This window comes from Pteropus alecto, unplaced genomic scaffold (assembly GCF_000325575.1).
Source record: "Pteropus alecto unplaced genomic scaffold, ASM32557v1 scaffold35, whole genome shotgun sequence".
NCBI classification, from domain to species: domain Eukaryota; kingdom Metazoa; phylum Chordata; class Mammalia; order Chiroptera; family Pteropodidae; genus Pteropus; species Pteropus alecto.
In genome coordinates, this window is record NW_006437828.1 from 13268162 (window position 1) to 13274046 (window position 5885).

Below are 5885 nucleotides of genomic sequence, written 5' to 3' on the forward strand. Positions count from 1 at the left end.
GCCCGGACGCGGCCCTGCGGCCCTCCGTCCTCGCCCAGACCCGACGGGCTGACGACCCACGGCTCACCTCAGTGTCCACTCCGAGGGCCATTTGCGAATTTCCCAGTCAGCTATCCTACTGCAGAATTTTTGATGCACAATTTTTTTGCACTAGTGTGTGACGGACGGCCGAGTAAGATTCTGATAACAAATATTCACACAGGGTTTACACACACTGTCCACTGTACATAAGCACCCGCTCGTCCCCGCCAGCTGGACCCCGACCACCAGTTCAGCCGACGCGTTAGAAAAAGAAGAAAAAAAAAAAAACCCAGACGCGGAGCAGGTTTTTAAAGGAAATAATGGTATCGAAGAGATTTATTTTATTAGTGCTTCTTTTAGCTACATGTACGTGTCGAATTTGTCCGATGAGACGAAGAAGAGGCCTTCGACTCCCCACGTCCCTCCTCCCGGCCCGCCGCCCGGGCCCGGTCCAGCGGGCTCACAGCGACCTCCGTCTGCCGTGTAAACATGTGAATAGTAATTTATTTTAGTAGCTCGTGAACCCGTGGGTTCGGCTCACAGAACAGCCGTCCCTCTGGCGTTGAGTGCGTTTTCTCTCGTGTGCTGTACCTGGTGTCACATCGGAAGGCGGCACCCCCGGGAATGAATACCTTGAACTCACTGCAAACTGTCCGGGATCCAACGTACCACGTGTTTCTTTGCAAAGCAAAACCACACGCGCTCCTCTCCCCCGACGATGTGTTTGTATTTCATTTGCCTTTTGTTTCATGCTGTATAATTCCAGGGGAAAAGAAAGTTTCCGCGATTTCTTTCAAGTTGAGATTTAACATCGGTCAATTATAAATCACGGTCCAAAGTAGCCATGATGCCCAATGCGGAGAAAATCGAAACCTGACAGAGAAGACGTGGCGGTGAGAATGTTTCCGTCGCAAACCCAAAGCGAAGACCGTGTTCGTTTCTGTCTGTAACTGCTCGATGGAAAGATTCTGAACAGACGGTTATGTCATGATTCGGGTTGTCGGTACCTCCTCCACATGCTGAAAACCTTCCCCAGCTCACAGTCCAGAGGGGCACGGGCGGAAGCGTCTGGGGCGTCGCCGCCTTCGCCGTGGTGAGCGCGTTCACACCCGGCTTTCACACGGGCGTGTCTGCCGCGCGTGTAAACACAGGACTTCAGAAGCGCATGATGAACGAGAAGCCGTGGGGATGGCGGGTGCCGCCCAAGCCGGGCGTGCCGCTTCGAACGCCTCGGCGTCCCCCGTCCTGGTCCTCGTGAGCAGGGGGTGCGCCGCGGGGAAGGCACAGCTGACCTCTTCTAGATCCTTCTCTGCCTTTTCAATTCCGTCGTCTTATGCCGAATTCTCTGCACGTAGCTCAGAGGCCAAGCTGACAACGTGGCTGGAGGTTTGCTTGGCCGCCTGGAGCCTCGCACTGGGTGAGGTCGGCCAGAGCCAGGCGCCCGACGCCCATGGGACAGAGACACGTGGCGCACGTGAGGGCGCGGGCACCGCGCGGAGGGAACAGGGTCGCCGTGTGTGTGAGGTGTACATAGACGTCCGTATAAATACACTGTACATATATCTGAGTTTGAGTCACTCAAACTAGGTGCAAACGCTGACTTCCGAGTCCGAACCGGTGTCTCTCCCCCGACATTCCCGACCTGCTCGCTGGCCACCGACGCTCCGGAACCCGAGGGGACAGCACGTCCGCACGGGAAGCCACCCGTCAGCTTAGGGGTCACTTCCCTTGCGTGCACAATCAAACCGCCCTTCGGCTGTGAGATTGGGGCCTGTCATTTAAACCAGGAAGCCCCAGGGGACCCCCCCACCCCCCGCCGCGGGCCGCTGGGCTGGGGACAGACGCCTTCCCGCCACGGCGGGACGCGGGGGGACGCGAGGGGACCCCGCGCGGACACAGGTCACGTGCTTCGGAGCTGTTCCAAACCGCTGCTTCTTCACACGTCTTGCCTTTCTCCAGGCTAGCTGCAATAATTTTTTTCTTCTGTAAAATATTTTGTAAACAACGACAAAAAAAGCTATTATAGACAAGAAGAAAAGGAAGGTGGCGTCCGGATCAGGAGCCCGTCGCCCCGTCGCGCCCACGCTGCTGCCATGAGTAGGTGCAAAAGACCTTTTTGTACAGAGATATATTTTTTATGGAAAATTTGTAAAATTATTAAATATGCTGTAATTTTTTGATTAATGTAGGTAAATTGTTAAAAAAAAATTCAATGTTTTTACAACACAAAACTGTAATTTTCCCAACGATGTACATCGTACCGTCTCTAGCTGATTTTCAGTTACAGCCCTATCACACATGTATTAATATTAAAGTGGCCTGTTAAAACGAACAGTATCTTTTTTGTCAAAAAAAAAAAATTATAAAGAGAGCGTAATATAGCCTGTGCAATGCCACCTATCTTTAAAGCGAATCAGAGTTCTAATTAAATATTTAATTTTAGATTTCTATTTTCGGCGTGATTTCTTGGTGCTTTGCTGTGAGCCCCTGCGTCCGGCGGGGGCGGGCGTGTCCGTGGCGCGCTGTCACCGTGTTCTGAGGCAGGCTCACGATTCCTCCCCCACCCCCAGAGACCGGTCACCGTGACGACGTGCGGGCAGCCGGCAGGAGGAGCCAGGATGCCGAGAACAGCGGCGCCGACGCGGACAGCTTCCTCGATGGTTTGCCTTAAAATCCACGAGAGTTTTCGGTCCCCTCCGAACCAAAATCAGGCCTCTATCTCTATGATAAAAAAATCTCGGGATAACACCGAAAAGCAGCGTGGTGGAAATCAGGCATGTCGGGGGGAGCCTTGCAAACCTCGCCCTTGAAGAAGCGCAGAAACGCCACACTCACGGCCCCTCCCGCCGCAGCCTCCGCCCTCCGGCCGGCTCTGGGCCACGCAGAGGGTGCGCCAGCCCTTGGCGGCCATCCAGCTGAGTGCCTGGCGGCTAAACGGGGTGACTAATTCTCCTGAGAGTCCAGTTATCACAAGATGAAAACACCCAATAAAAATACAGCCATGCAGGGGCCTGTCACCCGCCTGGAGGCCAGGCGTGCACAGATCCACGGGTGTGTGAGCCGCGTGGGCTGAGGCCCTGCCGGGCTCAGGGCACCCTCCCACGTGACCCGCACGCACCCAGACGAGCCTCTAACCTGCCGGGTCGGCCTCACCTTTCCCATCTTACGGAAGATGAAGCAGAAATTCAGAGAACTGAGCGCGCTTTCCCAGAACGCACAGCGAGGCAAGGCTGATAAAGATCAGGTCCCGCCCATTTCAACGTCCTTTTCACTTAAAACGCACGTCGTTCAGTTCATCTTCGTTCCCTTTTTCTGTAATTACAATGTGTCTGTCCTTCTAACGGGAAATGCTTTTCGTGCTTTGTTTGGTTAGCGATTACGGAGGTTAAGAATTCCAGGAGAAATAAACACTCCGTATGATCAGTTTTATATCCGCCTGAGTCACTCCGACATGACATGGTCTCGAGAAGTACCTCGAGCGACCAGCAGTGGGACTTGGGAGCCCCGCCACTGTCCTGTGGGTCTGACACATCGAAGCCACGTGCGAGCTTTACCCTCCAGTGAGCTCTGTACCTGTCCATCTGCAAAACTGACCTGACACTTGGCCCTAAACACCTGTTTCCCGTGTGGGGCACTGAGCGCATGGCAGACGTCCTGCCTGCCAGGGACAGGTCCTCACAGAGCTGCGGACTCTGAACCAAGCCTGCTGTGCTGTCACACTCACTGCCGGGGACCCGGAAGGACTGTGAGCGTTCCACGTTCTCACTGGTCCCGAGGGGGGGGCCCAACGCAGTGAGACAGTAGTGCGATCCGAGCAGTGGCTCTTGACAATGACAGATGCATCTCAGGTGCTCTGGCCTTGGTGGGGCTGTCGTAGAGTTGGAGGGCTTTCCGGTTTAGTGAGTGAAGCAAACTGTCCGCCGAGGCTGCTGACAAACATGGCCCGTCCCTCTCCCCTCGTGGCGGCCCAGCTGCCCCGAGGGAGCCCCCCATGGCAGTCCACGTGCATGGATGTCAAGCACATCCCTGAGCCAGGACAAACTCCTCCGCAGGGGATCTGTGCCTTGAAGGGGGTGACACAAACGTGGGACGCGTCTGGCCAAACCAATCCCATCCTCGCCCACCCCACCAGCTGTCCCTCCGTGTCACCTGCCTTCATCCCACGCCTAGCCCTGGGTGTTCTCCTGTGACCTGGGATGACCTGGGAGTACCCCATACCTCATGATGACATTTTTCCCCTTTAATTACCCAGACGGGGACTTTTGCTGACGAAGAAGGAACTAAACAGTTGCGATCGCACCCACAGCTTTCACGGCATCTGCACCCCGTGCTGCGGCTGACAGCCCTTGCAGCCACGAAACACCGCCCCTGAGCTTAGGGTCTCTAAATGTGTGTGACAGCAGATGACCAAGTGACACGAAAGTACTCGGGGTGGCTGGGGGAGCTACTAAGGGCGTCCCGTGCCGTATTTGCCACACTGTTCAGATGGCATTTTTCGTTGGCTTATTATTATTATTATTTTTTTTAATGCCTACAGCACCTGGTATTCCCAGGTGGTCTCCCATCCATGTACTAACCAGGCCTGACCCTGCTGAGCTTCCGAGATCAGATGAGATCGTACACATTCAGGGCAGCATGGGTGTAGACGTTGTCGGTTTATGTCTTATGTCACCCTCTCGGATATTAACGCAGCTTTCAGTGGGTCACAGAATTTCCCGGGGGTCGAGGTGTGCTGGATGACTGCCATTGTTCAAGCCTGTCAATCCGGAGCACTAAACCTAAAAGAAGCCCCTCGCTGTGTGTTTGAGGGGAGGCCGTGTGCCACGAGCAGGCAGGCGACACTTCCCCACCCTGAACGAGCCGGTCACCTGCGGCCTTGAGATCTGGCTGGTGCCCGAGTGCCCGCTCGTGTTTGGTCCTGGCCACGTGGCGATGCCTCCCAGCCTGACGCAGGGACAGTCTGCGCGTTGGTTGCTGTCACCAGAGACGCGGACACTCCGATCCAGCCGGCCTCCCCGCCTTGCTATCCAGGATCCCGAGCGGACTCTCCGGCAGAGCGACCCCGTCCCCAGGGCGCGCGGCCGATGCGCGTGCGTGCCCGGTGCGCGTGCGTGCCCGGTGGGGGAGAGCCGCCGGAGCTCACGTGAGGCTCAGGGCGCGCGCTCGCGTTAAGGACGTTGCGAAGGAGTCCAACGGCGAGATTCCTTTTACCGAAATGATCAAAACTCATGCAAATAAACACTGCATCTTACATAGTGATAGAGAGAAACACAGATTCGCTGAAACGGTCGGAATTGCATGGATCGGATCCACGTCATATTCAGCTCGGTGATTTCTTCGAGGGAGGAAAAAGAATGGAATTCGGGGTGGGGGGTACACAGGGGGCGTCCGAGTTTGCCGTGGGAATGTGGGCGAGTCGTATTTTTGTGCCACTGAAAATGGATATAATACTATCTACTCCTGCTGTTTTAGAGAAAAGAGGATGTGAAAATAAATGTAAAATGCGTACAGTACGGCCTAGTGCACAGTAGTGTCCAATTATCTACCTGCCTACTTATCAATCATCGATCCTTATTTAACTCTCAATCATCTGCGTATACCCATCTCTCGTATCTATGTCTTCTATATCATCTGTTAATCATGTATCGATCCTGTATCACCTATCTATACCTATCTGTTAAAAAATAATCTGAAGAAAGTAGAAAAAAATGTTAACTTTGACAAAATTATGCAAGTCCCTTCCCGTTGATTTTATTATCCTTTCCGCCAAGTTTCTGCTTGAGAGCATCACGCTTTCAAATTTAAATAACGAGCATGGCGGTCCCGCAGGTGGACTTCTGAATCACTGCTGCCCACCCCCCACC

The 5885-nt window shown here is 54.3% G+C and overlaps 1 pseudogene; it reads right to left on the minus strand.

Moving 5' to 3' along the window:
• Positions 1 to 4549: 4549 nt before the first annotated feature.
• Positions 4550 to 4668, minus strand: LOC112482181 (annotated as a pseudogene).
• Positions 4669 to 5885: the final 1217 nt, after the last annotated feature.